The 7,485-nt window shown below is 40.6% G+C and overlaps 1 pseudogene; it reads left to right on the forward strand.

Moving 5' to 3' along the window:
• Positions 1-5,614: 5,614 nt before the first annotated feature.
• On the forward strand, positions 5,615-6,655 carry LOC125519556 (BTB/POZ and MATH domain-containing protein 3-like; annotated as a pseudogene).
• Positions 6,656-7,485: the final 830 nt, after the last annotated feature.

A 7,485-nucleotide genomic window follows, 5' to 3' on the forward strand; every position in this document is an offset into this window, starting at 1 on the left:
ATCCTAATGTATGTGGCTTCAGTTTAGCCATCACTTTATCTTCACTAGTGTAATTGGCTTCAGTTTAGTGTATAATTCGACTTAGCCATCACTCTGTTTTCACTAGCGAACACCAAGTCTTAAGATGGTTGCATCCACTCTCACCACGTCCTACACACATTCATCACTTGCACTTGTGAATGTATAATAAAGACACAAGTAAATGTACTTGTCAATGTAAACATCCTAAGCGTTTCTGACAAGCATATTTACATGGGTCTTTATTATACATTGACAAGTGCGAGTGATGAAAGTGTGTAGAACGTGGAGGGAGTGGATGCAACCAACTCAAGACTTTGTGTTCGCTAGTGAAAATAGAGTGATGGCTAAATCGAATTATATAGTAAACTAAAGCAAAATACACTAGTGAAGATAGATTGATGGCTAAACTGAAGCCACATACATTATTGTGAAAGCATAATTTATTTCATTTTTAAAATGTTTTCATCGCACATTTAGAAAATGTTCATACTGTGTAAAAAAGTTTGCTCAAGTTTTAGAAAAAGTAGTAGCATTGAACAAGAATCATGTGATATTTCTAAGTTACTTACTCGTTTCAAGAAAATGTACATTGCATTTTGAAAATTGTTACAAAATGTAAAAAGAATTCGTACGAATAAAAAATCTTTCATGCACTTCAAAATCAAAATAGAAGTCTTGACCATTCAGATATGTCCCGTGGAGAATTAGAGGCTATAGGGTTTACCTAAATTCCAATTAGTGCGTGTGCACTATTTCACGTAAGGAAGCAGCCGCTGTCACTTTTATGTATGTGTACTTTTTTGTCTTCTAGCACATATGACTGTTGGCATTAAATTTGTTCACACTGGTCCATAAAAAACAGATCCACGTACATTTATTTTGAGTTTTTAAGTTTTTAACAAGTTGTATCTTTCAAACATTGAGTTCAAATTCAGATCTGTTTTCACCGCTAGAATCTTCACGACGAGATCTTTGAAACTAGATCCCGCACAAGTATGTTTTGCCGGAAGATTTTTTATGTCAATTTTGGTCCTATATGGTGCAACTCTATTACTGCATGGTGGAACTTCAGTACATCATGATCAGTTCTTTTCAAGACCAACTTCAGAGCTGCATGACCCAACTTATTATGAGGTTGCAACTTAGAAACCATAACAACCAACCTTTTGTGATGTGCAACTAGTCTACTGTTCTGGCCAACTACCTAGTAGTGCATGTGCAACCCGTCCTCCCTACTTGTAGATGTGTAGTTTTTCCTTGTGGCACCTACCCTACTAGTAGCAATATGTGCAACTCAGTCTGTTGTTCTAGCCAACTACCTAGTAGTCGATGTGCAACTCATTCCCTTCCTACTTGTGGATATGTGGTTTTAATTGGTGGGGGCAACACACGGAGTTTCACATAGTTTGTTAGCCAGGTGGTCAAGGCAATAGACAAAGTTGGCACATCTCAGTGGCAGGGATAGTTGGATGGTCAGACAACACATCCATACGGGATACTGAAATGTTGCATATAGACAAGGCTCTAAAGTTGCACATCTCACTAGCATGGGTGGTTTGGACGGGATGCTAGCATCTACACTTCCATGGGGGATACGGGGAAGGTTGCACATCTCTGTTAGGAAGTTGCCCGGTGCAACATCCGAAGTTGCACGTCCACTGTTGAGCACTTGGCCAAGACATTAAATAGTGAAAACGGAGATCTATGAGGGAGGGGGGGGGGGGAGGGAGTTGCACATCGACTACTAGAAAGTTGGTCGAGTCAATAGATGAAGTTGCACATCTCATTGGTAGGGGTACTTTGGGGTGGAGGTGTCATCAATGAAAACTGCAAGTCCACTCGTAGGGAGAAAGTTGCACATCGACTGTCACGTAGTTGCACATCAACTATCAGGCAGTTGCACCTAGTGGGGCCTAAACATACTCATGCAGCGTCTAGTTTTGAAAATCACGTCGTGATGATTCCAACAGTGAAATCGGATCTTAATTTCGATGCGTGGTTTGAAAGTTATGCCATTTTGAATTTTTAAAACAAAGAATTAAATGCAAAACAGAACAAAATGCAAGCACCAAAAGATGACCGTGAAAGTATCCTGTAGGATGTGAAAGAAACCCAGATGAGAAAAGTTTTCTAATGGAGAAAGGAGACATATTTTTTTCCTAAAATAACCGGCAGCTTCGGAGCGCTTCGGGTAGCCGTTTGCCCGCTAAACGCGTTCTAGAGTTTACACCTGAGCTCACATGCGCCCTCCTGTACAGTAAAATAAAAAACAATAGTAAAAGAAATAAAAAGCTGAAATTTTTGGAACAAAAGTTGACGAATTATGAACATGTGTTCAAATTTTCATGAAAACGCAACAGATAGAGAATCAATTTTGTTTTTTCTACGGAAGCATATTGACATGTGTTTTCGTCATGGAAATTTGCACACATGTTCAGAATTCGTCAATGGTCGTCCGTAAAAAAAATTCAGATTTTTAAAACTTATGTACTATTTTTATTTTTACTATTCACGAGGATGCGTATGAGCTCACGAGTAGAAACGATACTCTCTTCGAGGGTGTGGTGAGTAAGCAATATCAAATACTGACTCATTCAATTGTTCACAATATCGTAGGGTAGCATGTGCTTTTTGTTCAAAAAGGCTGTTAGTTTAGCAGAGCCACATTATTTAACAGCTGCGCCGTGGAATGTAACGATATTATCCTTTTTCTTTTTGGAGGAAGTTGAATAAAGTTGCCTTTGATGTATCCACCATTGACAGGTAAATCCGGTACTTGAAGGACCATAATTTAGCCTCGTAATCTTGCATCACCCAGTCATTGACAGAAGTTGTCCAGGGAGTCAAGCCACCCAATAAAGCAAGTGTACCCTCCTTGTCGAACAACTTAGGGACGACTGGAGTGGACAATGCATCCATCGAAATGACTAATTCTATGTCAAATTCAATAATGTCTTCACCGCCTCCCATAATTTCACTGGTACCATAAATACGCTAGTGCAGTCTTCATGGTGGTGGACTGATGGTAAACTGGAAAATGCGTGTGGATAACTGGGTTACAGATGTACAACTAGTTACCCCGAGAAAATATAAGGAAGGCATCACAGGACCCTTGCGACAATCTGGAGAATGGTGTTCGGAGCCCAGGAGAAAAGGTTAGAGCTGCTGATGGGAAACGACGTCACGAACAACCACAAGGCTGGTGGGCCGCCTGTGGCCATCGATCATGGGGAGCAACGGCTAGCGCCCGTGGTGCTCATGCAAGAATCTGGGTGTGATCACGCCACGTCATGACATGGTGATGGCACGACAGCGGCCAACGTCCTTCGGCGACAACCTATGAGTATTTTTCAATGATCTTTTTGGGAAGGAGCTCGTGTAGGGTCACGCCTCTCCTTCCTGGCATCGTAGTGCTCTATCGATTCCCGTCGGTTCGAAAGACATGGCAAGATTTAGTCCAACAACAGCTTGAATCAAGGAGAGAGGCAAGTAAGGTGATAAAAAGCTTAAGTTTTACATGAATCACTATTCTTAATGAGGTTATAAATACAGTTATTCAAACTGGTATATTTTCAAATGACGAGAGAGTTCCAAGTCTTAATTTTTTAGTGTGATCTCGGCCATAGTTTTATCTTGGACTTCCCCACCTTTCGATTTCACTGTGACCTTTGCCAGTAATCCTCCGTTGATTTGTTCGTGTGCTGCTCAGCTCTCTCCCTCTCTTGATCCATCATGTCATATATGAAATCCCTTCATGTCTTCATTCCACTTTATATTGCCGCAGGTGGCCAGGCTAAGATGTGGTCTCTGTCTTGAGGAAGATGCACACTGCGTGATGTATACAACTACAAACATTCCGAGGATGAAAGTAAATATTTCTTGGTTCTTATGTTGGGTGATTTGCAACACGAGATGGTAACTAATTCCTATTGTTCGATTTAGTGCCACTCCATCATGTTTTGTTTCTAATGCGTTTAGGCATTAGTTACTTTCTGAAGCGTTAATGACAAGTACATTTACATGGGCCTTTATTATACATTTACATGCGCAAGTGATGAACGTATGTACACTACACCACAACAATGTATTCCCAACGGACGCGTGTTGGGTTAAGTTAGCAGTTTGGTATTCGAAAGATGTTCTCCCACAATATAGTTTTTCGACACACAATTCATATTTTATTAGTTAAAAGTGAAAGTTTTGGTTGTACCCCCCTTATCTAACCATCCATTTTGTGCCTCGCGGTCAATTCATGAACTTTCCACTTTTGCATCTCCAAAATAAATGAGCATATGGACATCAAACTTTACAGGTCAACAACGTATTCGATCTACGACGTGTAACAAAAAATTCAGTTTTTTTGTTCAAATTAAATTTTGTATATTTATAATAGATCAACAAATTCCATATTCTCTTTCCAACATTTAGTTCCAAAGTTATAATGATCTATAAAGTTTGATGTACATATGTTTTATCATTTGAGAGGAACCCACAAAAGAAATTTGTATGTCCTAAGTTAGTTGGATAGCACATATCTCGAAGCAATGTTAGAGGGTATAGATAAGGGAGTGTGCACTTAGTATTAGCAAAACCAATCTCTATTTAAAATTTTGGTCAAAGTTTTACTCATAATATCGGAGAAAGTAGTTGCTAGAAATTGATGAGGATTTTGTGCATTTACAGAATATATCTAGGAGATATATAGTAGCCAGTTAATTTTGTGAGATCATTTATGTACAGATATGTGGTCATTTTATTGTATTAATTGTATTAGGATTTTTTGGCATGGTACTAAAATTATCTAAATATTGGCCGATGGAAATAGATAGCGCTCAAATATTATCACGAGAAGGCATGTTTTCAATCCTTTAAAACTCAACCACACACACTAGCAGGAACACACTACCCAGATCGAGAAATACCGATCTCTCACACTAGGTTTGCTACGTAGTGAGCCTGCCGGCCAAGATTTTGCTTTGGGATCTCTTCTACCGTTGGTCGCCATTCCACTGCACTCTTCCATTTCAAGGTCTGTTATTCAATCCATAGCTGGTACTAGATGGTAGTAGTAGACAGTAGAGACTAGTAGTACTGTGCTGCATAGGTAGATGCATGGTTCGCATATATTCATTTTTTATATGAGAAGTATATATAAGTAAAAATCGTAGGAGTGGCCGTTCAGTTGGAATTGATCTTCCTGTGGTGCCGTTTTGTTTGTAGTATTAATTCAAAGGAACACCGTAGCAGACCAGAGGAACACCGTTCGTTTCCTCTGATTTTATGGGAGTCAAAATATTCGGGCCGAGCTCTTTTTTGTAGGAAAGCCCGAGGAAAAGAGATATAATGCTACCCTGTGATGCAACTCTTCTTTGCCATGGGCTGGTTCAAGAAACACGCGTAGGTGAGTTTGGTCCATAACTTGTATCTAGGCCAAGTAGTGTTATTGGCAGGTGATCCTACAATAATTGTGTCCCACCTTTTGAATAGGTCGAGGTGGTTCACTAGTACATATATTTCTGTTATTTTAAAATAATGAAGCATATTTTGTGTGCTAATAGGATCTTGTGTGGAATTGCAGGCACTTGAATTGCACATGGAGTTTGGAACTACAGTCTCGACCTGCAACGCGACGGTGGTTCAGGATAGCCACATCTTTGTGGTTAATGACTATAGTGTCATCAAGGAAACTGGACCGGGCAATTTTATGAGATCCCATGCCTTCCAAGTTGGTGAGTATGACTGTTCAGTTAGATTGTACCCACAAGGAATCAATGCTGAAAGCCAAAAGCACAACTCTATTCTTGTTGAGCTTATGAGGGAAAATGCTGAAGTGAAGGCAATATTTTGTTATCGATTGATCTCCCCAGGAGGACAGAGCATGGAGTTGAATCAGATCGGAGTTTTAAACTTATCTAGTGCAGAAGGCAAATGTAGGATGGGAGGGTGTGGGACAAGGTAATGGAGAAAACTTTGCTTGAAGCAGAATATGTGGAATTTGACCACTTCTTGATTGAATGTTCGATCACTGTTATGAAAGATCCATTGGTGACTTGCAGTGACTTACTACTTTCACCCCAAGTGAAGCTGCCACAATCCCATCTATCAACTGATATGGCAAATCTATTAGAGTCAAAAGAAGGGGCGGACGTGACCTTCTACTTCCAAGGTGAATCATTTCTTGCACATATGCTAGTGCTTGCTGCAAGGTTCCCTGTGTTTAGGGTGCAGCTCTATGGCCCAATGATGGAGAATGACGGATCATCTATAATCCTGCAAGTTATGTTACCTGATATATTTAAGGCTCTCTTATATTTTGTACACAGACTGCTTGGTGCTTCCTTTCAACAATTTCGATGACGAGGACATAGAAGAGATTGTACGCCACTTACTCAAGGCTGCCGATCGATACGCAATTGAAAAGCTGAAGCTCATATGTGAGGCTATTCTTTACAGGTGTCTTAAAGTACAAACAGTGGCAACTACATATGCGTTAGCTGATCAACATTAGTGTAATGATCTCAAACAGGAATGCCTCAAATTTATGGCATCTCCAACAATACTTGGTGAAGTCATGGCAAGCCAAGACTATGATAACCTCAAGAGAAAGAGTGCTAGTTTTTCTAAGCGTAAATGAAAAGTATGTTTACACGAGTCTTTATTATACATTGACAAGTGCAAGTCATGAGCGTGTGTAGGACATGGAGAGTGTGGATGCAACCAATCCAAGACTTGGCGTTCGCTAGTGAAAACAGAGTGACGGCTAAACCAAATTATACACTAAACTGAAGCCAAATACACTAGTGAAGACAAAAGTGATGGCTAAACTGAAGCCACATACAATATTTGTTGGTGCTAATCTTGTTATAAGGTCTGTCAGATATTGGATTAGACTTCAACTCTATGCATTAGTTCAGTATAGGATAGTTTGTACGTGCATGTGTTTGTAGCGTGCATGCATTGGCTTTCTGCTTAATTAGTTTCATGTAGCAAATAAGTAGGACCTGTCACGTCGTATGTGGACATACAGGTATAGATCAAGTCGTAGCTAGTGAAGACAAAAGTGATGGCTAAACTGAAGCCACATACAATATTAGATTTACAGAAACTGGACACGGAAGGCGAGACCCTATGTGCGCATCGCGAGCGTGTTCTGTCACCTCTAATTAACAAGCTTGAGCGCCAGCTGCAGTTGGTGAGAGAAAATCAAGAAGACACACCTGATGAGAGAGACAACGGCGGCCAGTTCGGGCAACAATGGTTCACACCTGTGTTATGGAAGAAGGCGGAGTAGAAGGTCCTCGTCGGAATGAGGGAAAGCAGCAGCTCATTTGAGTGAGCGAGGCGACGCCAGGGAGGAGGGTGAACCCGTGCGAGCCCGTGCTCGTTGCAACCAGTTAAGGAGGAGAGTAGGAGCTAGAGGCCATAGTGCGAGGTTCTGTCTAGACGGAGGCAAGCGAGCTCGGC

Source organism: Triticum urartu, chromosome 7A (genome assembly GCF_056163025.1).
Source record: "Triticum urartu cultivar PI428250 chromosome 7A, HENAU_Tu73, whole genome shotgun sequence".
NCBI classification, from domain to species: Eukaryota; Viridiplantae; Streptophyta; class Magnoliopsida; order Poales; family Poaceae; genus Triticum; species Triticum urartu.